Raw genomic sequence first — 26,728 nt, forward strand, 5'->3', positions numbered from 1 at the left:
GGTGATCAATAGACAAATACAGTAAGAGTTATATCTGCAATGGGCTCTGAGAATTCAGGACATGATGTTCGGTGGGCTCTGGTTTGTGATTTTCAGGAGATCTGGGAGGAATGAAGGCTGATATCTGGCCCCTCTGAAGCAGAAATGTAGGTATGTCTCTCTGTGTGTTAGAGAGTGTGTGTTTATGTGTGGTTGTATGTGTGTACGTGTGTGTCTGTGAATGTTTGTGACTGTATGTGTAGGACTATGTGTGCATGAATATGTGTGTGTGTGTGTAGGTTGTGGACTGGGCAATAGTACTTGAGGAGTAATAAAGCCACGATGGGACTTGCAGAAGTGACTAAATCTCTAGCACTCAAGCCTCTCCAAGCATTTGGGTCTGACCCACTTTCTGAACACACAACCTGAGGCCTGATGAGACTCTGAGGCCACAGTGGCCTGAGGGTAGCCTGGAGCCCTGCAGGTGAGGAGAGACTCCAACAGAAGCAAAAGGCTGCACAGTGAAAGCCCATAAACAGCCAAAGCTCTTCCCGGTGGCTACACCCTGACCAACCCAGGACCAGCCACCACCATGCGGAGTTCTCTTGCTATGTTACAAGAAAACGTTTTCTAAGATCCGAGAGCAAGTCAATCACAGTAACCTGACTGAGACATCTGCATGGTGGGTGTTGGTCAGAAGCACAGGGGAAGCCTGTGTGACCTTCCCGCACTGAGATGGAACCTGTGGCAGATGGAACCTGATGCTGTCTCCAGGGCGAGGTTCAGAATCAAGGAGAATTGTAGGGCACAAGGAGAGTGTCTGAGGATTGCGTGGGAGTGTGGGGATAAGCTCGGGCTAGAATCGGTGCCCCTAGTGATTATAGCCTTGTATGTGGTTTACATGGCAGACCTGTTGACACAGAGTTCCAGTTGTGATTCATTCATTCATTCATTCATTCAACATCCTGTTATTCGTCAATTGCCTCAAGCAGGCCCCAGTAACGTCTCTTTCATCCTAGCCCTGAGATTATATTCAAGGCTCTTTAGGAGAATGAGACCCATCATTGTTACTGGTATTTGGCATATTTGGTACGCCACGGGGAGTTTGCCAGACTCTGCCGTGTGGGCAGGCTACATTCGATAGCCTGCAAGTTTGTCCAAAGTAGGAATGAGATAATAAGATGTCATAAAAAGATGTCCTGATAAGATGTCGCGCAGTCGCGAATGCGGCTGCGCGGTTCCGGGAGCTGGATTTTATAGTCTCTGAGTCTTGGCAATTGATGGGATTACATGGCGCCAGGGGTCCAGGTGCTGGGTGTGACCCCTGCCTACTGGAATTTGGAGGATCTGGGTGGAGGATGTGATGGGAAATAAATATCAAGTCAGAGGGGCGTGACTTGGGTGAGGCACTTGCCTTGGATGTGGCCAACCTGGGTTTGATCTTTGGCATCCCATAGTCCCCCATTCACCACTAGAAGTAATTCCTGAGAACTGAGCCAGGACAATATCCCCCGCAATGCCGGGTGTGGTCCCAAAACAAAAGAGAATATGAAGTCAGGTAAAACTCAGACCCAGGAAGTAATATCCCTGAGAAGTATATTTGCTTTCACGATGGACCAGAAGTGAGCTACAAAAAATCTGTCATGTGAGTGTCAATGAAACAGAGGTGTCCTGGGTTAAACACCCACCCGTCCATGCACAGAAGCCGTCATGGGTGACCCCAACTACTCCTGAGAAATTGATAATCCCTCCTAGGAAATCTTTGCCCGTGCTGTGGTGTAGACAAGGGTCAATGTGTGGTCGCGGGGAGGGCAGCATAGGACCACAAACAGTTCCATGTCCAAGTTCCACCTGTGAAGCGTGGGGTTGAGTTGAGAAGACTTGGGGTGCAGAGAAGGTCTTGTAGGGCTCTGACACCTGAGCAGGTCTACAAGGCCTGTACAAGACAGAGGACATAGGGACAAGGACCACAGCCCAGGATTTGAGAACCTCTGGTTGTATAGACAGGCATGGATTCGGGAGGCTTGAGCCGGGAGCAGCATCCTTCTCTCCAGGAGCCAGAGAAGCACCTGCAGACAGAGGGGGAGTCTGCTCTTGGCCACAAACTTCTGTACCACTCCATATCTTCTCGTTAACATACAAAGGCATCCTAACGTACTCGTTTAACCACACAGAAACATTCAAGAAACAACTCCAAACTGCCAAGGTCATAGTGTTAAAGCAACCCAGAAAACCACCAGGCTGATGATTGAAGACGCTAGCACAGTTGTCCCAATCAATAATACTGAGCTATGTAAGTCTCTGTGAAGTATTTCAGAACAGAACTTTTAAGGATGCATGAGGAGCTCAAATAAATGATGGAGATTCTCCCAGTGTCTGCGACTCCCTATGACCCTGAGAGGCACCATAAAGCCTCCTCTGAGCACAGTCTACAGAATACTGAGCAGCCTGAGGTCATAGCTCATGGCCCTGCGTGACTGTTGAAGACAAAGTGTATGTTACCCAGTTCTGAGAGAGTCAGATTCCCTGAGGAGAAGCAGCTGGTCCCATAGCTCAGGGTGTCTCCCTGTGGGCACTGGAAGCTTGTGTCAGCACTTATCCAGGGCTGCTGTGGTGACCCCCAAGACTCTGTGAGTGGCTAGATGGGGTCACAGGGGACTTTCTGCTTGTCTCACTGTGAAGAGGTCAGGTCTGCCCATGTCACAGGACCTGATTTGTTCACGACAATGGCTAAGGCCTTCAGAGAAAATAGGAAGACTTGAATGTCCATTTTGAAAATGAATGGCGGAACAAAGAACCTATCATAGAGAGCAGCACTCCCAGGTGTAGTGTGAAGAGACTACTTGGGTGCAGGTCAGAGGGGACAGATTCTGTGTGTGTGTGTGTGTGTGTGTGTGTGTGTGTGTGTGTGTGTGTGTGTGAAAGAGAGAGAGCGAGACAGAGAGACAGAGAGACAGAAAGATAGAGAGAGAGAGACCATAAGAAGGAGCCCAGCACACAACTGAGTGGACACCAGGATTTCTCTTTCTGATGAAGACTATGATAATTGCTACAAGGTCATTTTAATTTCTACAAGAGGATAATAGGATAATGGGCCTTCAGGTTGGTCTCATTGTTTGAAATTTCCATCAGGAGTTAGAGAGTGTAACAAAACCTTTTCTTCCCGTAATGGGAATGGAGAACTCAGATCTACAACTCACAAAACAAGGTGCCCGTGGGGCCTTCTGAGAGCTGAGAAGCAGGTAAGTCCTGATCTCCAAAGAAACTTGATTCATCTGATCATGAACAACGTTTCCTCAGGGGAGAGTCCTCAGAGCCTCCTGAGGGTCTGCACATCTGAAGCTCACCCTGCTTCCTCCTGCAGGTGGTTTGTGTTTGGGGCACAGTGCCTTCCGCTCACTGTGTCTCACACAGTAATATAGGGTTGTGTTCACCTCCCTCAGGTGGCTCATTTGCAAAGAGAGAGAGTTCTTGCTATTTTCTCTGGAGATGGTGAATCAGCTCTTCACAGGATCATCATAATATATTCCACCATCTTTAGTAATGATTGAGACCCAGACTAGACCCTTCCCTGGAGCCTTGACGACCTAGCTCAGAGTACCACTTGATCACTTGACTTCCCGTTAATCATTGATTTGCTCGAGCAGGCATCAGTAAAGTCTCTATTTGTCCCTGTCACGTGCTAGTGTAGCCCAGTGGCGTCTGTTTGTTCTAGGAATACGAAGAGCCTCAAATCGATAGTTCAAGATCTTGATGAAGAAGTCTGACCATCTGGTAGGTGGGTGGCCACGAGGTATTTTGACGTCCCATGGAATCCAGTCAGTAATGACTCTAGTCCAGCGATCATCTCCAAATCTCATTATGTGTCCAGCCCATCTGATTTTTGATGCCTTGGGAAACGAGACAGCGTCCCTGATTCTTGATCATCGATGGAGGTCAGAACTCCGGTTTCTTTCTCTCATTTGAGTGAAACATGATACTCCAAGCATAGCTCTTTAGATTCTTCTTTGGGAGCCCAAATAGCATTCTCAGCCTGTTTCCCTAGGGCTCAGATCTCTGATGCATATGTTAATGCAGGAAGAACAGTTGAATCAAAGAGATGTGCCCCCGTAGCCTGAGGTTCTTCTTCCTCTTAGCTATTTCTTCGAAGCTCTTGAAGGTGTTCCAAGCCACTCTCTTCCTCCTGCACAGCTCAGGTGCCAGGTCATTCATCATGTTGACTTCTCGACCTAGGTACGCATAACTATTGCATTCAGGGATGGTCATTCCGTTGAGAGCGAATGGAGAGTCAGGAACGAGACTGTTCCTCATAAAAATTGTCTTTGTGAGATTCAGCTGTAGTCTGACCTTTCCACACTCATGGTTGAAGTCGGCCAGCATTTGTGCTGCTTGGCTGATGTTCGGTGATATTAGAATGCTGTCATCAGCAAAGCGAAGGTGGTATAGTTGCCAACCATCTATCTTCACTCCCATTCCTTCCCATTCCAGTCGTCATATGATGTTCTCAAGGGTTAACTGAGTTTCAGTGAAATGGTATCATCCTGCAGAACCCCTCTCTTGACTTTGATGATCACTTCTTTGTAGAATGGTGAAATCCTGGTAGTGGATTCGTAATACAGCTCACGGAGGATCCTGATGTATTAAATTTGAATGCCCTGATTGGCTAGAGCTTCAATGACCGCTTCCGTTTCAACAGAAACAAAGCCCTTCTTTAAGTCAATGAATGTTAGACAGAGCAGCATTCTGAACTCCCGAGAAACCTCAATAAGCTTGGTTATTGTGTGGATATGGTCGATGGTGCTGAGTCCTTTGCAGAACCCGGCTTGCTTTCATGGCTCTCCTTCACCTAGTGTTCTGCCAATCCTATTCAGGATGACTCGAGTGAAAAGTTTGTAGATGACAGACAATAGGCAAATTGGGCGATACTTGCCAATGTCATGGATGTATCCCTTCTTATACAGTAGTACAGTCCTGCTGATTTTCCATTGGGATGGAAACTTGCATTCAGACAGGTATCATGTGAAGAGCCGAGCCAGCTTTGAGAGGAGTGTATTTTCCTTAAAATCTTGAAATGGTAGAAAAAATGTCCCCAGTGTCAGCTATAACATTTCCTTTCTTCGGTTATTTCAAATGTAAGCTGAGGGTTCCCTGTGGAAATGTTGAACACAGGAACCTTGGTGCCTTGGCCCTCCCCAGAGCAGGAAACTGAAAGTTTCCTCCAGGCACTGAGTGAGGGAAACTGAGATTCACGTCTGTCCCAGGACACAAGTGAATGGTTAGATATGGGTCAGGGCTAGGAGACTCCCCCACACCTCTGCTCATCAGGGAGCACTTCCTGTCCAAGTGCCCTGTCTGTTGGCAGCTGGGACAACAACCTGGCACTAGGTGTAGGGCCTGGGAGATTGAAACAGGTTCAAGTCTTGGAGTTCAGGGAATAGGATGTTGTGAGAATTCAGACTGAAGTCAGGGTTATAGCCCCTGCTCCAAAAATACTCAATTGTGCAAATCAGTTCTCCTATTGCACTGCTCTTAACCCTTGTTGCTACCTTGCTGCGGATCCTTTATTATGATACAGATCATTCTGTATCTCTCCCTTTTCTGATAATTGCTTCACACAGCACTATATCCTCTCGGTTTTTCTATATTGTAGAAAATTGAGTAATTTTCAACTCAGTAAGCACGGTAAGGCCCAGAGGGTAGGCAGGATTAGGATTCTTTCCAGGTGCTCCTCATATATGTGAAATTTATGAGTAAAATGTCTTCAGGGAAATGCCCTAGACTTTCTGAAATCAGCTGGAAGAGTGTAGCACTAGGGGAGTGGTTGGTAATTTGAGATCGTGGCATTCCAAGTGTCACTTGGAGTTGTCACTACACGCAGAGGACAGTGGAAGACTGAGAACAGGCTGACATTCCCGAACTGTAGGTAGCAGTTCAGTCACCAAGGAGGCCCATCTAGACAGCTGCTCTGTGTGGAGGCAGGAAGGGTTCATTGAGAAGAATCCTCGAGGTCTGATTTCCTGACTGCCCTGTCCCAGGAATCTGCGTCTTTCTGCTCTACCACACTGACAATCTAGGTTGGCCTTCAGGTCGGGCCCTAGCTTCTGTGCTCTGCATTGACCTCAGTTGGAACTTTCTCTAATATTGTGTTCTTTGTGCCTTCAAGAATTGAAGGGTCGTGTTGATTCATATATATATTCAATGTTCTTCTAGGAGAGGGAATGAAAATACTCTCACATCAGATATGAGCATTTTGCATGTCATTGGGAAGGGTTTTGTTCCCTTTTTTAAATTGACCATTTTGATAAATATGGTAACAGTTTTCAAAGTGCAGGTATGAATCTGGTTTCAGCATAAGAAGTAAATCCCATAGTCCAACTAAAGAAGCACGAATATTCCCGGTAATACCGTGGTCTGCATGACTGATAGTCTATCATGTAGTCACGCTGTCTGAGGATTCCCAAGGACACTAATAATATATGTATATTATATATACATATTATGTTTTCCACTCATCTAGTGTATACATTTGTGCACAGATATATATCCATGAATACGTGTCCTCCATATCAATTGAAAGAAAGTTATGCATTGTAATTAGTTATTCCCAGATTTCAAGGCATGCATAAAGTTAATGTCTCACCCAATACCATTTATTTCCCAGGAATATTGTTCAATTGGTGTGGTTAGACCCAGGTAAACTCATCTGGGATGCATGACCCTGGAGTGGAGGTAGCAGTCCCTGAGGCTTTGCTCTAGATCCTGTCTGCTGGTCCATGCTACTGCCAGCCCCCATGGGCACACCCCAGACCATGTGTCTGTGCTTAGGTCATGACTTTCCCCAGAGCTGGGCTGAGATGCCCCCAACATCAGGACTTCACAGAACCTGACCCTTACCATTTCCTTAACACCACATGATAGGAGAAATGTGACCTTGGTCCTTTTCATAGAGGGTCATCTCCTCCACTGTCCCTTGCTCAATGGCAGGAATCCAGGACAGGAATATAGAGATCTGAAGATGTACAAAGGGGCAGGTCTGCACAGAAACTCCAGAATGGGGTCTGGCCACCAAGAGGAATTCACCTCAGAGAAAAGGATTTCTTACAGAGAAAAAATTTCAAGCTTTATGTGTAACATTGGGAGTCTGCCATGGGTGACATACATACATACCGTTCAGGAACCTGCAATGACATCAGCCCAAACTTCCATGTGGTTCTTCCTGTACTATCTGGTCACTTCACACAAAATTCTGGAAGAAAATATGAGGGACACCAGGTGTTCTCCAGAGAAGCCATCTTCCACTGCGCTGTTGCTGAAGGACAGAGAGAGATCCTGAGCCCTTCTCTCAAATGAAGCCTGAGCCTGTGAGCCCCAATTTGTGTCTCAGACCCTGACTCTCTGAGGAGGAAGTCCAGAGTATCAGGCCTGTCCCTGGGGTCCTGTCAGAGATGGGCCTCTTTCTCCAGCACAAACAACTGCTGAGGAGCACTCTGGAAACAGGAATTGCTCAGGAGGCAACAGCAGCTGGGGAGGAGAGTCCCCATGTCTCAGGTCCCTGATGACCAAACCCAGCCCCCCCAGGGCCTTTACCTGTAGACAGGCCCCTGCCCCTCCATGTCCCTGTGTGTTTGCTCCTGTTCTACCACTGTCTTTCCAACTTTTGGTTTCAAACAATCAGATTTATTATTACCGTGAATTCTGACAAAGTTTGTTTCAACCCAAAGTCAATCAAAGTTTGCATTAGTTTCTTCAAACACTTAGATGAAAATACCCTCTCCTGAAGTAGAGCCAAGGTGGTTGTTAGAATGATCACTGTTGTCACTGTTGTCGGGTTTATATATGGACAATGAAGAGCCTCTGTCCGGTTTCCTGACTGGTGTGGTTGTCCTGTTAACAGCGCCTGACCCCACTCTGTCCTGTCTATAACTCAGTGTCCATAGACCAGCATGAATCTAAGGACCCTATACTGGGGTCATCACTGAGGAAGCCTGACCCTGTCAGGAGCATAGAAACAGTTTATAGACACCCTCAGCATACAATCTATTGGGCAGGGAGCCTGGTTTTAGTAGTCAAACTCACACAGCAACAAGGGTACAAGTACACAAGCCCTAATCACTGCCACATATGACCCACCCCACCCCCCAGATGAATAGAGCCTAGACACAGGCTGTGTCACACATATTGTACCTCCTATGCAGTACAGGGGTTAAGATAAATCCAAGAATCCATAAAATATGGTCTAAAATATGGTTTTAAAAAATAATTCAGCATTAAGGTCAAAAGCGAAAAAATATACCCCACGAATTCAACCAAACTGAACTGAAATAACTACAAATGCACAAACAAGTCAGGCAGTGTGAGGATTGGGGTTGGGTGAGTCTCCCCGTCACATCCACGGTAGCTCTAATGTTGCCCCTGAGTTCTCCTGAGCTCAGTGAAAGCCCTCGGAGTCAAATAGGAGACATGGACAAGAAGTGTTACTTGTTTCTAATCACTGCACCTTGGGGCAGGGCCTCTTATCTCCACCAAGGACCCCAAGACTCCTATTGGATTTATACTTCCAAACTACATCCCAGCATGTATTTAAGATCAGACTAGATAAACTTTTTTTTAAATGACAGTAAAAGAGACAACTGCCTCACATCCTGACTAGATGTGTGGGGGTCCAAGATATGTTTACATTCACTTGATCAAATGGGAGAAAAAAATTTCTTTTACACAACTTAAGGGGGGGGGGGGGGTGGCAACTTCTTCGGACCTTACCAGGGAGACCGTTCAGGTGGTTGCTTGATAAGTCCATAGACTAGTCAGGAATTAGAGACAAACCTAGATATAGAGTGGGCACACGTGGGGCCCTTGAATCCTGGCAACAAAATTCCATCCTTGTTTGACCCAGCAGTGCCCAGTGTGGCTGAAGTTCCCTTTCCAATTTGGTGCTATTGCCGTCTCTTCAAAACAGGGTATAACGCTGAGACGATTTACCAACTCTCTGGTGTGCAAAGCACATGAATCGCCGTGGCTCTGTCCTGGGGGTCCTGTCCCAGCACAGCTGCAGGCTCAGGACCCAGAATCCTCACAGCCCTGCCCTCACCTATGCTGTCTCCACATGCTCACCCAAACCAGCAGTTTCCAGGGAGGCTGGACCCCAGAGCTCAGGAAGGAATGGAGTGAACAGGAGATGCAAAATGATGGGAACATTTTCTAAACCACTTAGCTAAAATCCACTGGTAACATTATCCCCCCCTTTTATTATTGAATCACTGTGAGTCACAGTAACAAAGTTTTCATGTTTGAGCTTCAATCACACAATCATCAGACACCCATCCCTTCACCAGTGCATGCTTTCCACCACCCAAATCCCCAGTATCATACCCCATCACCACCACCATTCCACACCTCCCCCTGCCTGTGTGGCAGACAATTTGCACAGTAATCTCTTTCTCTACTCTGGTTATCTTCAATGTTTCAGACCAGTCCCACCACCACTTATACATGCTGAAAAGGCCATGCTAGACATTGTTTTGTATTGCTTCGTTTGCCCTAGGAATTTTAAATTTTTAATAATTAGGGTCTAGAGAGATCGCTGAAGCAAATTACTGGGATCTGAGATTCATTTGTGTGTCTCTGGATCGTGGCCGTGTGGGAGCGTCAAGTACACAGTGGCCATATGTGGGCATCATCTCAGAGTCCCACCGGGGTGGGGGGAAGGAGAAGGGCTGACTTCTCCACTGTCCTGTGAGGCCTGGTGTTTCCCATCACTTCCCCACTGTACCTGGTGATTTTTGCTGCGTTCTAGAAGATGGCGGAAGCCTGGATTCATAGGGGGCAGGTGGAGGAAGGACACCTTCCCCCGTCTGGAGTTGTCCAGTGAAAGTGGCCTATGGCAAATTCAAGAGACATCTATGCAGTAAGTTGCTCAGGTCCGAGATTCATGTGTATGTGTCAGGATCATGGCCATGCTGGACATTAAGTAGACAGTGGTCGATGTGGGTGTCACCTCTGAGTCCCATTGGGGCAGGGGGAAGGAGATGAAAACGTTCTTAAACTGATGAAATCTCAATTTAGCTAAAGATTTCATTAACATGCTTTACTCTGGAGCGATAGCACAGTGGGTAGGGCGTTCGCCTTACAAGCGGCCAACATGGCCGACCCGAGTTCGATTCCTCCGCCCCTCTCAGAGAGCCCGGCAAGCTACCGAGAGTATTCAATATGCCAGACACAGTAACAACAAAGTCTCCAATGGAGACGTTACTGGGCCCGCTCGAGCAAATCGACGATCAACGGGAGGGCCTTTACCTTTACCTTTACCTTACTCTATATTCAGTACATTAATTAAGATATATCTCTTTTATCAATCCTCCCGTTCTCATTTTATGTGTTTTTTCTTCCTTACACATGTAAAGTAAGTCATCCTGGATCATAATTAGTAATTTACTAAAAGATGAAACAAATGAATAAAACCATAAATCATTCATTTTGCATTTCTCATTATTAGACACTCCCGGCATGACAGAAACACTTTCATGATTTTGTTCTTGACAGCAATTTGGGCAGGTACAATGGAATTTGCACATGATAGCTCATGAGTGTCTCAAGACTTTATCTGTTACCACTAACTGATACCCTGATACCCATTATTGAGACAAAAGTAATCCACTGAATCACACCAAGTTATGAATGAGTTGGGAACCCAGAACTGAAACAGAATCAGGAGTAAGGCAGATAGGCCAGACAGCATAGCCCTGATATCTGGGAAACCTGAGGCAGGATCCTGTGTCTGCTCTGTCTCTGCTGTTTCTCCCAGAGGAAACATCCCCAAGGTTAAACATGTTTGTCGTTATGTCAAAGGTCCTCGGATGTGTAAAAGCTTAGCTCAGATAGACTAAGTCAGGTAAATGACCTAAGAATGCCATTCTTCTGATGATTCCTGGTTCTAATTGAAAACTCTAACTGTGTTGGGCATTAGGAGCTCTAGGTCCACGAGCATGTTAGTCCTCTGATCCCTACCCCTTTTCTCTTAAGTCTGTGTTTAAAATACTCACTGCATCCCATGAATTGTCCCTGTTCACCGGGTTCATTCCCCAGTAACAAGAGATGTAGAGGCAGCAGAGGGGTAAGCTTCTTCCCATGCATGTGGCAGATCAAGGTTCATTCCCTGCACTTCATATGGTTTCTCATGCCCCCACTAAGAGTGACCTCTGAGTACAGAGCCAGCAGTATACCCAGAGTGGGACAATAACAAATCCAAAACAACTGGGGCTGAAGGATAGCATAGTTGCGGGGAGCTTGCTTTGCACATGGTAACCCAGGTTTGAACTCTTGTATCCCATATGCTTCCCCCAGCAATTTCAAGAGTAACTGCTGAGTGCAGAGTCATGAGCATCGCCAGGAATAGCCCCCAAACCAGACAAAAACTCACAAATAATGCCAAACAAAATATGGGCTAGCTGCTGTCAAGAACTTCTTCCCTGTAATGAGAACAAATTGTATTTATTCTGAATTTTTGCCTTTACCTGGAGAAGGATGTTGGAGACTAGTGTGCATGGAGGGGCATGGGGTGTGACTCTTCACATCAGCCCTACCACACGTCTCCTTCTTACCATAACAATATTTGATTAGCAGTAAAAACCACAGGAGGCCAAGCCCTACACACAATACTGACTTATAGGTCATTAATGTTTCATGAGCGCTGGCATATATGGACACCTATCCAGAGATCATCACACCTAAAACAGTGAATGAACCCCTCACTCCAGTGTTTCCCTTTGGCCCATGCTATTCCTCCCCCCATGCTTCACCTCTCTCTCATGCTCTCTGCAGTGCCTTCTGTTCGTGTAAGTGTATGCAGGGTGGGATGACAGAGATTCACTCTCAGTAGCCTCCCACTCTAGGGATATATTATGGGTGTTTACTCATGACTAAAAGCTTAGATAACTCTCAGTCTTGGACCTTTAAGATAGGTCACACTAGTTTTCTAGAAGGAAGAGGTATAAGGACGAAAAGCTCTTACATGAATATCAAAGAGAAAGCTATAAAAATAGTAACAAACAGGAAAGCACCGATTAATACTCACTCTGCAAGGCGTTGGAGTCCTGGGGGCCTGGTGGGGTTACTGTGGGGAACAGGGAGGACAGATCACCGGGAGGGGGTTTGGGAGTGTGAGGGTGTCACTGAGAGTGGAGCTGCTTTGGGAGTGATGGGGAGGGGTCCCAGGAAAGACGCTGGAACTGGGCATGAATGGGACTGGGTGGGGTTGATGGAGGCTGAGTGTCTCTGTGTTGTGACAGAATATTGGCCCCTGTGGGCTTCTAGCACATGGTGACCCTCTTTGTTCCCTGGTGAGTCTGAGGCCTTTTCTGAAGTGGCTCTCTAGTGCCCACTGGTGGTCGTCAGAGTCCCTGTAGCCCCTCCTATGGTCTGGAGGGGTCCTTCAGAGTTCCACAATTCCCAGAGTGAATAGAGGAAGTGTGTCCTCAGCACCATTGGGGATAGGAAGTGTGAGCACTGGGAAATGAGTCGGGCTTGATTCACACCAGTTTCCCCAGGGAAGTGTGTTCAGAGACAGTTCCATGGAGAAGGGAATCCTTCCTGCCTCCACGTGGAGGTATCTCATGCCTGAGTCACATCACAGCTCACGGAGACCTTAGAGTAAGTCTGGGTTACAGAGAAAGGGCCGGATAGGAGAAGCCCTGCAAAGGGAGAGCAAAGGGCCAGTACAAAGAGATGTAAATATAGGAAAGAAACAAATTATGAGGTAAGACTCAGTTTCTGTGGCAGTCCATTATAATCGGAGATTGATTCATTGTCCTGGAGCATTTCTGACACAGAAATAATCAATATCCTTAAATACAGGCTGGGATATGTGGTATTCGGTGAAAGTTTGGACGACATTTATAAGTGATTCGCCATAGCCTCCTTCTCCCACCATCCAACTAACTCCGCCTGCTCGCCACCCCCCAGAGCTGTGTCAGCCCCACCAGCTCTACATCTCTGACGTGATTCACCACCGCCACCAACCTCACTGCCTGTGACTGTACCTCTGTATATTTCTTTTGAATGTGAATGAAAGCACTGGATAAAGTACTCTTGGTGAAGCTCCATTTTGCTATGATATTTTTATACTATATACTACCATTACAATTACACCACCTCCGCTTTGCTGATGACATTTTTATTAATAACACCAAACATCAGCCAAGCGGCACAAATGCTGGCCGACTTTGACCGTGAGTGTGGAAAGGTAGGACTACAGCTGAATCTTACGAAGACAATGTTTATGAGAAACAGCCTTGTTCCTGACGCCCCATTCGCTCTCAATGGAACGACCATCTCCGAATGCAACAGCTATGTCTACCTAGGTTGAGAGGTCAACATGACAAATGACCTGGAACCCGAGCTGCGCAGGAGGAAGAGAGCGGCTTGGAACGCCTTCAAGAACGTCGAAGAAATAGCTAAGAGGACGAAGAACCTCCGGCTCCAGGCACATCTCTTTGATTCCACTGTTCTTCCTGCATTAACATATGCCTCAGAGACCTGGGCCCTACGCAAACAAGATGAGAAGGCTATCCAGGTCTACCAAAGAAGAATAGAAAGAGCTATGCTTGGAATATCACGTTTCACTCAAATGAGAGAACGAATCCGGAGTTCTGACATCCGTCGACGATCAAGGATCAGGGACGCTGTCTCATTTGCCAAGGTGTCGAAAATCAGATGGGCTGGTCACGTAATGAGATTTAAAGACGACCGTTGGACTAGAGCTGTTACTGATTGGATTCCACGGGATGTCAAAAGACCGCGTGGCCGCCCGCCTACCAGATGGTCAGACTTCTTCGTCAAGATCATGAAAGATCGGTTTGAGGCCCTTCATGTTCCCGGAGAGAACAGATGCCATTGGGCTACACTAGCACGCGACAGGGACAAATGGAGACGTTACTGGCGCCCGCTCGAGCAAATCGACGACTAACGGGAAGTTAAGTGATTAAGTGAAGTGATATACTACCATATTTCTTGGACCCAGACGATTCATTTTGATGTAGGTGTGCTCCACGGGTGACTTATGTGAAGAGGGCAGGAGAAAGACGATCTCTTTCTCCCCATCCGCCTCTTTCACCCGGGACCCAGGGTTACTGGGTTCTTGTCTCACCTCAAATAAAGGAATTTCAGGAGTAGACGAGCAGTGAAATGACAGTTTTTATTTGGAGGTTTTGAACGGAAGGTGGGAGGGAAAGTGGGAGAGAGTGGACAGTATCCTGCTCAAGAGAGAGCCCCTACACACATCTCAGCATTAGGCATGAAAACATGAAAGTACACATCTCAAGAGGCGAGATGCGGATGACACATGTGCTCAGGTGTGTAAACACACAAAAAATAAAACGGCCGGCAGTCTTGCCGTTTCCCCACTCCAGGGAGGTCGATGGCAATGGTCAGGTGAAGGAAGGAAACGAGGCCAAGCTAGTTGGTCTTAGTAGCCGTTTATTACAAGGAAGAGATGTATGTCATGGAGGCCTCAGGAATCCTCGAGCACATGCGCCTTTGTTCTCTCCGCTTCTGTCCTCAGCCCCATCTTCCCAGGTTCTCTGATGCACGTGTCCCCCCAGAGAGCCCTGAAATCTCCCTTATATAGATCATAGTACCTCTAAAGGGCGCAATATAGTGATGTCATCAAAAGGAGTTACAGAAAGAACAGGTGGCAAACATACATAGTTTCCTTACATCCGCAGGCCAGTAATCCTGGCCTCACCTTTTCACAAGCTACAAGCACTTAGATTAGCACAACAAAGACCAGTCTGCTAGAGCTTGGAATCTACATCTCCAAAAAAGCAGTCTCATCCAAGCTAGTCAGGACACACAGAAAACTGCTTCTAGGACTTGTTTCTCCTCTCCTTGTCCAAACAACATATAAGCATACATAATATTAATCATTTCGTATGGACACAGTAAGAAATACTTTGAGCTTATAGAATTGCTCTCCTAGGGCCATCTCGATCTCAGACTGCAGTGCTCAGGCCAGATATCTTTCCTATTCCTAGCAGCAGGGCCCTAGTCTCATCGTTACTATTGGATCATGACATAATGCCTATCACTTAATCACTTAACTTCCCGTTAGTCGTCGATTTGCTCGAGCGGGCGCCAGTAACGTCTCCATTTGTCCCTGTCGCGTGCTAGTGTAGCCCAATGGCATCTCTTAGCTCCGGGAACATGGAGGGCCTCAAACCGATTGTTCATGATCTTGACAAAGAAGTCTGACAATCTGGTAGGTGGGCGGCCACGCGGTCTCTTGACATCCCGTGGAATACAATCAGACAGGTAGCGAGTGAAGAGCCGAGCCAGTGTATTGATGAGTACTGACGGCAGGTTCTTCAGGTGTTCAGGTCTGACCTTGTCTGGGCCGGGTGCTGTTTGCTTCTTTACCGACGAAATGGCGTGTCGGATTTCGGAAGGGAGAACGTTGGGAACGACATACCCATCCTGTGGAATTTGGTATGTTGGCAAGTGGACATGGCTATCAAAGAGATTTGAGTAGAAGTCATGGATAATCTTCTCCATTGCCGTTCTGGAGGATGTGATGGATCCATCAGGACATTGGAGGGCAGTCATCTTGGTCTTATAGTTGGCGAAGGACAGGCGGGCGTTACGAATACTTTTCCCGGCTTCTGCCGCATCTACCAGTACTTCTGCTCTTCTCTCTTTGAGGTCTTCCTTGATCGCATCTCTGCACTGCTTTGCAAGCTCGGACATTAGCTTGCGATTGCCTGAGGCATGCGCCAAACCACGCTGGCGAATTAGCTCAAGAGTTTTCGAAGATAGGCGACTTTTTGTGGCTATCTCTCTCTTGGCGTTCTTCGCACATTCATGGAGGTGCTGAACCAGTCGATCGTATTCCTCGTCAATGTTGTCAACATTGGCATCTTCCCATGTTGCCGCAATAGTACCAAAGAGTTCCCAGTTGGTGGTCATTCTGGGAGCTCTCTTTTTGAACTTTGCAGCCCTTTCTCCCCGCTCTGTGAAGTAGAATTTTGCACGAAGGAGACGGTGGTCCGATCCCGTTCGAAATTTTGGGACAACAGCGACATCAGTCAGGCAAAACCGTCGATTGAATATGATGTGGTCTATTTCGTTGTGGAATCGTCCACCGGGAGACTCCCATGTCCATCGTTTAGATTCGGCCTTCTGGAACTGTGAGTTACCATGAATGGTCTTGGTCGACATGATGAACTCAGACAGTCTCTCACCCTGTTCGTTCCATTCTAGGCCATGGGTCCCGATGTGAAGTTCTTCAGCTGATCTTCTCGGTCCTATCTTGGCATTAAAATCACCCACAATGATCTTGTAGAAGGTGTGGTCTTCTTTATAGAACTTCTCTAGCTCCATGTAGAACTTCTCGATTTCTCTTTCATCATAATGAGATGTTGGTGCGTAGACAACGAAGATAGAAACTGCAGGCAGTGAGCCACATCTATTCAAATGTAAATGTCCGATTCGGGTTGTTAGGCATTCGAATGAATCAATGCTCTTGGCCAAGTTTGTGTTGACAAGGACACCAACGCCTCCGACACCTCTTTTATCTCATGTTCCGAGGAACAATTCTTCTCCAGTGTTGAAAACTGTCTATGATCAACCTCTTAACTTATGGTTAAGAATCGTGGCACCTTGGCCTGGCCCATCGCGATGCCAGGGTAGCACATAACTTACCGGCTTGCCCTGGTTCCATCCAGTCCCACGTCGGGACCCTGCCCTTGGAGTGCTAGGAAGTGAGGGCAACTGAGGCTTAAGTTGAGAAGGCAGATGCCCAGGAGTGAATAATATTCAAAGCCAATCAATTCCTAAGTTATAAAGCATAATATTAATTAATTGTCTTCCTGTATCTATACAAAAGGACATTGCATTAAAGTAAACTGCTCAAAGACATAAGGAGAGGAGAAAGGCAATATTGACTTACAGTACAGCTTCAGTGTCTAAGAAGGATGAGACCTTACAAATTGGTTGGGGAAGAGAGCATAGAAGAGGTTACAGACAGACAAAGTAATGGGAGTGACTCGGGAGCACTGTGATGGGTACAATCTGATAAACCTAAGCTCCGTGTACTCCAACACTCAGGCACCTCATGTGCTCAGCCACATGGGAGCAGGCAGCACATGAGCTCAGGCAGCATTTGTACGTGCCTCCTTTATTCAAGGTGGCCTTTATAGGGTTTTTCCAACCTGCTCCCATGTGGCACTTCTACCTATGTAAAATTCTAGGGAAGTTCCCAGGGGATTGGGAATGGTGATGGTCTTTTTGGGAATTCCTTTCTTTACTTTTGCTTCTGCAGGTGTTTCTGTTGGAGGGAGTTGGTCCAGCCTCCTCAGGGTCTGTTATAGACAGGCACCAGTTCTCCCAGGGCTATTAATTTACAGGATATTTACTGCTATTACCTTGGGAAGGGGCCTTCCCTATCTGCCTGCCTATATCAATTCGATAGGTCTGCTGTAAATCTAGGGAAACTCCTTTGTATGTAATTTCCTTCTTTGATCTTGCTGCTTTCAGTACTGTTCTCTGTTTATGGTGTTGGTCCTTCTGATTAGGATATGTCTTGGAGCCTTTTATTAGGGTCTATTTTAGCTGGTACATTTTGGATGTGAATGTTTTCAACAATGATGTCCATAACTGTTATTACCTCATTTTGCTTACTTCCTTTTCCTTCTGTGTCTCTGAGGGTTCTTACACTGCTCTTGAATCAATCTCTGCTTTGGCCTTGAGTTTTTTGAGGTGTTTTCCCAACTTTTGTTGTTGCCTGGAGGTTTTCTGCATCTTATCCTCAAGGTTATGTTTTCCATTGTTACTCTAGTGTTAAGAACACGATTGCATTTTTCATTTCATCTACCAAAATTTTTGCTAATGGCATTTATTTCTCATGTCAGTCCAGTTTCTCAGAGTGTAGATATATTTGTTTTTACTTATCAGTACAGATTGAGATATAACTAGTTGCTCTGAAACCTTTGGTTAAAGAGCCCACACAATGTATGTCTTCCTTAAGTATTGCTGTTACACAAAGCTTTCTTTTTTTGGAAGCAGACGTGACAGGCAGAAGAAGAGGGAGAGTTCTGGATATTGCTGGGGACTTGTGACAGAAATGGCATGAGGGAAGCTTAAGGTCCTGCTTGAAAGGAGCTCTGACCCTGCACCCTGCTCCACACCCTCCTTCCCTGATGTTGCCCAAGGGCTCAGCACCCTGCTAGTGCCCAGACTCTCCCCCAGATTGACCAGCCCTGGAATACCTCAGAATGTTTATACCTGTGTGTTAACTCAAAAGTAACAGCCAAGTCTCCTGATCCCTGGCAGGTGTCACAGAGATGATCCACTCAATGCCATGGAGATAATCCACAGAATGACCCTAATCTCTGAGACCAATTGGATCCCACTTTGTGCCAGTTTTGGGGAGGCAGGAGCTCCCCATGTGCAGGGGCAGACAGAAGTGGTCTGATGAGACCATGGGTTTGTACCCCACTCAGGCACACACTCCCAGCCCCTACACTGTAGAACCAGTAGAAGAGCAGCAGGATGAGTCTGGATATGTCCAGAGCATGAAGTGGCTGCACAGGACTCATGTCCCTGCGCCCAACATCTCCCTTGCTGTCTGAAGTGGGAGCGCCCATTCTGCTCAGTCCACCCATCTGGGGAGAGGGCAGCAGAGCAAGGGCCATAGAAAGCGGGACAGGGAGGCAAATACAGGGACCATGGAACTTTCTACTTGTTTTGGGAACATGGGTCATGGTTCAGGAGGGCGGCCAGTCCAAACAGGTCCTGCCCCCGAGATTGGCCAGTCACAAGAGGTGCTGGCCCAGGCCCTGCTCTGGTGCCTTCTGGAAAGCCAGAACAAAGCAGAACTCCCCGTGCAGGCAGAGGGGTACAGAGAGAATATGGGGCGGCCAGGGTCTCCCGCGGGGTGGAGGAAAGGAGGAAACCACAGGGGGAGACGGCGCCTCAGTTGAGCCCCAGGACCCAGCACGCACACCTCCGTTCCTCAGAGAAGCTGTAGGGGCCAAGGGAGAGGAGGGAGGGCAGGACACAAGGACAAGGGGGAGAGAGAGAGAGGGAGAGAGAGAGAGAAAGGGAGGAAGGGAGAGATGGAGAGAGAGCGAGATGTGGGGGAAGGGTAGAAGGGGGGAGTAGCTGGTACCTGGCTCAGGAGCCCTGGAAGGTTCTGCAACCACCACCCCTCTGCTCGCCCATAGGAGCTGTTTCAGGGTCAGGGGGCAAAGGTCGAGCAGCCCCGCACTGGCCCTCCTGCTCCTTCCAACCGACCCTCTCTGGGCCCAGCGCCCCGGACAGCCCAAGTCGGGCGCGGCCGCTGGACGGGTCAGCGGGAGCCAGTGTCTGCTCGGGCCTGTCCCGGGGTTCCCTGTGTCCACGCGAGGCCGCGGGCCCCGTGGCCAGCGCTGCCCATGGCCTCCCCCGGCCTGGCCGAGCCAGATCCGGGCCCGCGTCTGGATCAGGCTCATCTCGAGGTGCTCCCTGGAGCCCTGACGTTCCAGGTCCTTCTCCCTAATGGTCACCCAGAGCCCGCATTTCTCCGACACGATGGGACTGTCCTCAGGGGCATCCGGTGGTCACTGTCCCACACCGCCACGGGTGTCCCGCGCGTGGGGGGTCCCCCAGGCTCATCCCGAGACCCCAGACTTGCAGCGCTGTGTGGGTTGCGCTGAGACGTGTCCAGTCAGGGGGACGCTGCCCGGCCACTGCTGTGCTGACCAGGTCCCCGTCATCCAGGGTGTCTGTCCCGTCTCAAAACTGGGTCTGGGCTGAGTCCACATGCACACAGAGATGCCTGCGGAGGGACCAGGATACCTTAGAGACCCTCGCAGACGCCCAGAGTCCCCCTCAGCCCACAGGGCACCTGCTGCACCTGAGGTTGCTGCCCTGTGAGGGGACATGGGGCGTGGGCATCCCCTGAGGGTCCTGGCCCCCTCCGCCAGGACAGGAGACCTTCACCAAGAGCCGTTCTCATGGGAGACAATCATATAGGCCCGTCCCAGGTGCGGGTTCGTGTAGGAGGTTTGGGGGAAGGTCTCTGGGATAGGTAGGAGGGTCGTACTGTTGTAACCTGTTCTCAGGGAACACATTTGTCTGTATTAACTCAGTGTACCTTGGTTGATGTTGATATTCATGATGAAGTATCAGAGCTGAAGACCTGTCCCAATCTGAGGGAGATCAGGTGGGTGACGCAGGGTACAGTGCTCACCGAGTGAGGAGTGTCCAAGTCCGTGACAGTGCTTATTTGTGAGCCTGACCCCTGCCCTACCTATCCATGAACTCTGAGCAGAGTTCCTCTTCTGAGGAACAGTCCCCTCAGCTCACTCCCCTCAGGTGACCCACCTCTGAGGAGCACAGAATCCACCTCTGAGGAGTACAGAAACCCTAGTCCTGACCTAGGGTTCACATCAGAGTTTGAATACTTCCATGCCCCGTGTTTGAGAGTTAGATTTCCCCGCAATATTAATCATTGTAATAAATAGATTAATCTCATCATCAAGTTCTGTAGGCTTGTAGAGCCTCAAGCAGTACTTGAAATTGTCTTTGAATTATTGTCATTATCAGGTTTGTTGTTGTTGTTTAATTCTCCTCATAATATCAGGTATTTATGAACAGTTCAGCCTGCCAAGCACAAAGTCCTTCCCTAGGATAATTTCATTTGTTTTAATTGAATGAGGGAAACCCAGGACCTGAGGTAACACTCACTCACCCCCCAGTGCCTCCTGCTGGACTCCAGCCTTTGTGAGGACCTGAGCTCCCCCTACTGCTCAGTCTCCTTCCATTATTTCAGTGACTAATTGCCTTGGAATATCTGGATTTCTGGAGGCTCCTTGATGGGCTGCCACCAGGTCACTATCTCCACCTCTTTCCTCTGTAGGTCCTGCAGCTCACCTCTGCTCTGAGCACCGGGAAATCATATCTGGATGCGAATATGATGCACAGCCAGGACCGAGTCCAGGTCAGGCCCAGACACAATCTGTCTAAAGTTTGTGCAAGTCAGCATCCGCAGGAAACTGTTTCTGCTCAGTTCCCACTCACGGTCCAGACAAGGGATGTCCCAGGGGAAATTGCATCTATCACAGAATTTGCACACCCACAAGAAGGACATTAGGAATACATGAATAGTTAGTGGGTAAAAAGTAAAACCAAATAATTGATCCATGAAAGAATTTCATGTGTTTTTTAATGTTTCTACTAGAATGGTACAATTTTATCAGTCATCTCCCATATGATTTTGAACCTGTAAAATTCTGACTGCAGGTAGGAAGCAGATACATTAGCTGATTACACACAAAACTATCATAATCTCTAATAAGTAAGTTTCTTTGATGTATTATGCAGAGAATTTAACTTTGATCCATGAATTTGATTACCATTATCAAAATTGTCATTTGAGTAATTCAGGTGGGATAGTCCGTTGTTAGCAACATAAAACCTGTATACCAGGGCAATAATAATTTAGAGATATTTTCCCAACTTTGCAGAGACCTCTCTTAGGTGATGCCATCAGTATGAGAGAGATTCCCTTTATGGTAGTCAGCCCTTAGCATTCCTCTCTGACAATGTCTGGGGGTCCTGTCTCTCTCCTGGCCTTACTGAGGTGGGTTTCCACTGTGTCATTATGGAAATTTCCACCAGTCATCTAGTTGCTCCAGACCAGCATTGTGTTATTGACATATGTCTCCCAGGGAAATGTATTCCATGATTAAGAATAAGTAAGAACTTTAAGATGACGAGGACAGTGGTTGTTGCCTTGAGAACTTGGGAAATTCCAGGTGACATCTGAGATTGGCACCATGTACAGAGAAAGAAATGAGGGTAGAGTGAGACACTGCACCATAGTAAGCAGCAGCTTAATATCCAGGGACCCACATAGGTGTCTGTTTTGGAACAAAGACAGGAAAAGTTCATCAGGAACCATCACAAAAGCTTCATTTCTGGACTTGATCCCCTGTGAAAGTTCCTCTGCCTGTCATAGATTTGTGTTGGCACACATGTTCTCGAAAATGGCCCTTAATTAGGGTCTTTGTTTTCTTGATCTTCCTTGGTCTCTGTTGGAGCAGATTTGTGGCTGTGGGTGGGCAATATTTCTCTTAGGGAGGGAACCAAGGGTGTCATTGTGGGGGCTTTGAACTCAGTCCCTGATTCATAAAGTGTTAAATCACCACTACTAATGTAATTTGGGGATATATTAAAGGGGAAAATTGAGATGTTGGGACAGCATAATAAGTAAAACTGATACTATATCTTCTGCTGCCCCCAGATGTGCAGGAAGACTGTGAGTAAACATGTGTGTGGCAACCCGTCCTGTGGCCTTTATCATGTCTGCATGGAGTCTCCATAGACACTAATGGGAGATGTGCTTATCGCCCCAGGTACCGATTCTCTTGTTAATTATTTATTTATTTGCTTTTTGGGTCACACCCAGCTGTAAACAGAGGTTAATTCTGGATCATACACTCAGGAATTACTTCTGGTGGTGCTTGGGGGACCATATGGGATCCTGGGACTCAAATCCAGGTCTGCCGCATGCAAGGCAAATGCCATACGCGCTGTGCTATTGCTCCAGCCCCCGAATCTCTAGTTTTTATTTCTGGGTTTTGTCACTTTTCTCTAGGTTCTGAGGCTCATTTTTATTTTATTTTATTTTATTTTTATGTAGGAGTACTGCTATTTATTTAGCCACTGATTAGCTGATTGAATTGGGCATGAACTCCACCTTACATTTTTTTTATTTTTTAATTTTATTTATTGACTCACTGTGAGAGCAGTTACAAAGCTTTCGGGTTTAAGTCTTGGTCGTAGAATGAAACACCCGTACCTTCACCAGTGCCCATTCTCCACCACCAATAACCTCAGTCTACCCCCATCCCAAACCCTCCCACTACCTGTGGGGCAGATGATTTCCACATTACTCTCTCTCTACTTTGATTACATTCAATATTTTTACACCAGACCCACCATTATTATTTGGGATTTTACCCCAACACTCATATCTTCTGAAAAGACAACAGTAGACAATTTGTTTTCTATTGCTGGTTATGAGTAACATATGATGTCACGTGACTGCAGTAGTGGCCATAAGATTTTGAAATTCCGAAATTTTAACAATTAAATCTGGAGGGATTTCTGCCAAAACCTGCTGTGTTCTGAGATTTGTGCATGAGTCTCTGTGATCCTGGCCATTAAGCATCTTGATCAGGAGTCAGAGAGGCCGTTCGTGGGCGGCGACTTAGGGTCTCGTTGGGACGGGGTGGAAAGGGCCAGCGCCACCCCCATCCCGTGAGGCCCCACGTTTCTCGTCACTGTGGGCCCAAACCTGATTGTCCAGTGGCCTCTGGAAGATGACGGCCACTGGGTCGCCAGGGGGAACAGGCCAAGGCACGAAACCTATTCCCACCTGTGGTGGCCTGGTTCCAGTAACCTACTGCAGGGACCAGATGCATTTCTGCCAAAAACATTGGGTTTTGGGATTTGTTTCTGAGTCTCTGGGATCATGGCCATTAAGCAGTTCGATCAGGAACCAGAGAGGCCTTTGCCTCCAATTATATAGCTGAGCCGGAGGTGGTTTGTAGGTGTGTCTTCCACATACCTAACTTTTGGCCATTTACTTTCTTGGTAAACTTTGCCCCAAGTTTTTGGGATCTGGCCAAAGGCACAGCAGCAATTTTGGGGTATATGGAAGTCTGAAGACACCATCAGGCTGCTGATGCACTCGCCTCACAGGTACAGATTGACCTGCTTGTGGCACCATACCCCCATAGGCTCATTTTAAATGTTGAGTGTCCATGCATTTCTCCCTCGGTGTCTGTCTTCTCTACCAACAGATACCAAGTGGAATTGCTTGGTTATTCATTTTGCATCTCAAAATACTTCCAAATGTGGCTCAATAAATGGCATTTATTTCCTAGGAATTTTACGGCAGGTGAATTAAGGTGTCACCTTCCCTCAGCTGGAAGCGCTGAGTTCTGGCATTGCCAACAGGGTGCCCTGAACCTTGCTCAGAATCTGCTGCTGCTGTCACTCAGGGATCAGTCCCTCTGCGCACATACCTCTGGTGTCTCTGCCCTCTCCGAGTGAAGCATCTCCTTAGCATGGGTATGACGCCTCCAAGATCAGGGTTCACCGGGATAGAGGGAGAGGCACTCAGTGTTCATGCTACTGCATCATGATCACAGAGAAAAGTCACAGCGAGGCTGGGACAAGACAAGGACATGCTCTCATTACACAAAACCATGTGGTCCTGTACTTCTGACCTTGGCCACTATCCTAGTGTCACCTTCTCCACTCCCCATGTCTAGTGGCAGGATTCCAGCTGAGGGATATGGAGATGTAAATAGGCACATGGGGCGGGGCCTACAGACTCTCAGAAGGGGTCTCCCAACACCTGGATTCCATCTCAGAAAAAATGATTGCCTGCTGGCCCATAGCAGGTGAATATGTGCATATTTAGATGCTAGAGTGTTTTCTACTTTTACACATTAGTCCCAGGAATGTCCATTTCTTTTCAGGCACAAATCACAGAAAGGAGGTCAGGAAATGAGGGGTAGACAGGCACAGACACTGATGCACCTGGGTTACTCCTCCCCACAGATGGTGTCCTGTGTCCCCATGTCCTGCTGAGTGCCCTTTGTGTGATGCTGAGAAGAGAAAATGAAGTTCAGCTACCATTTCAATCTATTGACATTTCCCAAAGGACAAGACTTTTGTCCCAAAATGTAGAATAATCAAAGATTTTTCTGGAGCTGGAGCCATGATCCCAAACCTGCAATGGTCCCAGCACACAATGACATGTGTTAGCTCCTGTGGTAACTGTGAAACACAAGGATCTCAGTCATACCGGAAACAGGAGTGAATGACTCTTCTAGAGAAAACAGTCCAAGAATCTGCAAAGCCCCCAGCACATATTTAAAAAGTGATTCTATGAATAGCGCCTGGGAAGCACCAGTGAAAAATCCAACAAGAGTATATGAGTGACTGCAGTTGTTCTAGAGATGTATTTGCCTCTTGGCTGTTGCTGAATGAGAGTAATCCCGAGCCTTTCCCTCAGATGAAGCCAGGCCCTGTGAGCCCCATTCTGTGTCTCAGACCTGACTCTCTGAGGAGAAAGTCAGGAGGATCAGCGTCCCTATCATTTTCTCCCCGGCACAGCTGCCTCCCCCTCGGTTTTCTGACACATTCAGGATGTGGTTGTCACACTGTCTCCCGCACAATAATACACGGCTGTGTCCTCAGTACTCAGCCTGCTCAGTTTCACGTAGGCTGTGTCGATGGATGCATCTACAGTGAGTATGAGTCTGCCCTGGAACTTTGGTGCATAGTTTGGAACACCAGTGTTAGTGTTTATCCTTCCCATCCACTCTAGCCCTTGTGCAGGGACCTGCCACACCCAGTACATCCAGTAGTCACTGAAGGTGTATCCGGACGCCTGGCAGGAGATCTCCATTTATGTGCCAGGTTTTCCTATCTCAGCCCCTGACTGCATGAGCTGTACCTGGGAGTTCACACATGTGGACAGCAGACAAGTGTGGGTGGACTCTACTTGACTGGCCCTGTTCCCTCAGCCCGAGGCATGGGACGCTTACCTGAAGCCACTGCCACCAGGAAGAGAATTCTCCAGGTCCAGTTAATGGTGGGGACCATACACCCAGGGGCTTGTGAAGGTGTGGGTATGCCTGCTGTGTGATGGTGTCAGGACACAGACACATCTGTATTTAACTCAGTGCCCCTCGTGTAATTTGCATATTCATGAGGAGGTAGAATTCATAGCTGAAGGTCTGGTCCAACCTGAGAAGGGGCTGGTGGAAGCCATCAGGTTCGTCCTCAAGGGGAGTGAAGAGGTCCACGGTCTGACCCTTTTTTGAGGAGATGAGACCCTGCCCTGTCCCAGGTCTCTGTGCTCACAGAGCTCCCCCACGGAGGGCTAAGCCCCTTTGGGACCTTCCTCTCAGGGTCCCCCACATCTCTATGGCCTGTAGACATTAGGACACACCTGGACTTTGAGGTTGTTTCTTGGATCCTGGAACTCCCCAAGAGTTACTACAATGACACTAATGTACCAGTGGTTTTCACTGCAGATATTAAAATTTCAGAAACTGCCCCTGCATACAGGTTTTACTGCCTTATCAATATGATAAATGTTCTTCCAAAATGATAAGTGTGCACAATTTAACCTTGTGTTGTATATGTATTTTAATTTTGATTTTCTTGAGAAAGCAAAATTTAGTTTTTGTGAAGAAGGAAATCCATGCTGAGGAGATTTCTGCCTCTCTGCACCCATTTCCCCCATATCTGCACCCCTTCAGCCTTCAACTTGGTGCTCTTGGGACTTGGCACCCCCTGCAACCCGGTTCACACCCTGCAGGGAGAGCCTCTTCGCTCTCAGGCATTTCAACCTCTTGACATCTCTAACACAGGACTGAATTCTGGGACTTCACTTCAGAAGCCTTGTTCACGAGACATATTCTTTTATAGGCCTTTTGATTTGGTTTTGAGATACACCCCACTGTTCTGAGGACTTATTCCTGGCTCTGTGTTCAGGAATCACTCAGGTAGATGCATTATAGTAAAATATTGACAAATCAAGTAGTTATATATAAAAAATAAAAGATGACAGTGAGTGTTCTTTTATTATGTAAAATAAAATGTTTTACATAAAATTAAAGATCAATTCATGTAAATTAATACATAATTTATTGTTGAGATTATGTAAAGTAATACAATTAATATTTAATTTAAT

The sequence above is a fragment of the Sorex fumeus genome, unplaced genomic scaffold (genome assembly GCF_029834395.1).
Source record: "Sorex fumeus unplaced genomic scaffold, SorFum_2.1 ptg000022l, whole genome shotgun sequence".
NCBI lineage: Eukaryota > Metazoa > Chordata > Mammalia > Eulipotyphla > Soricidae > Sorex > Sorex fumeus.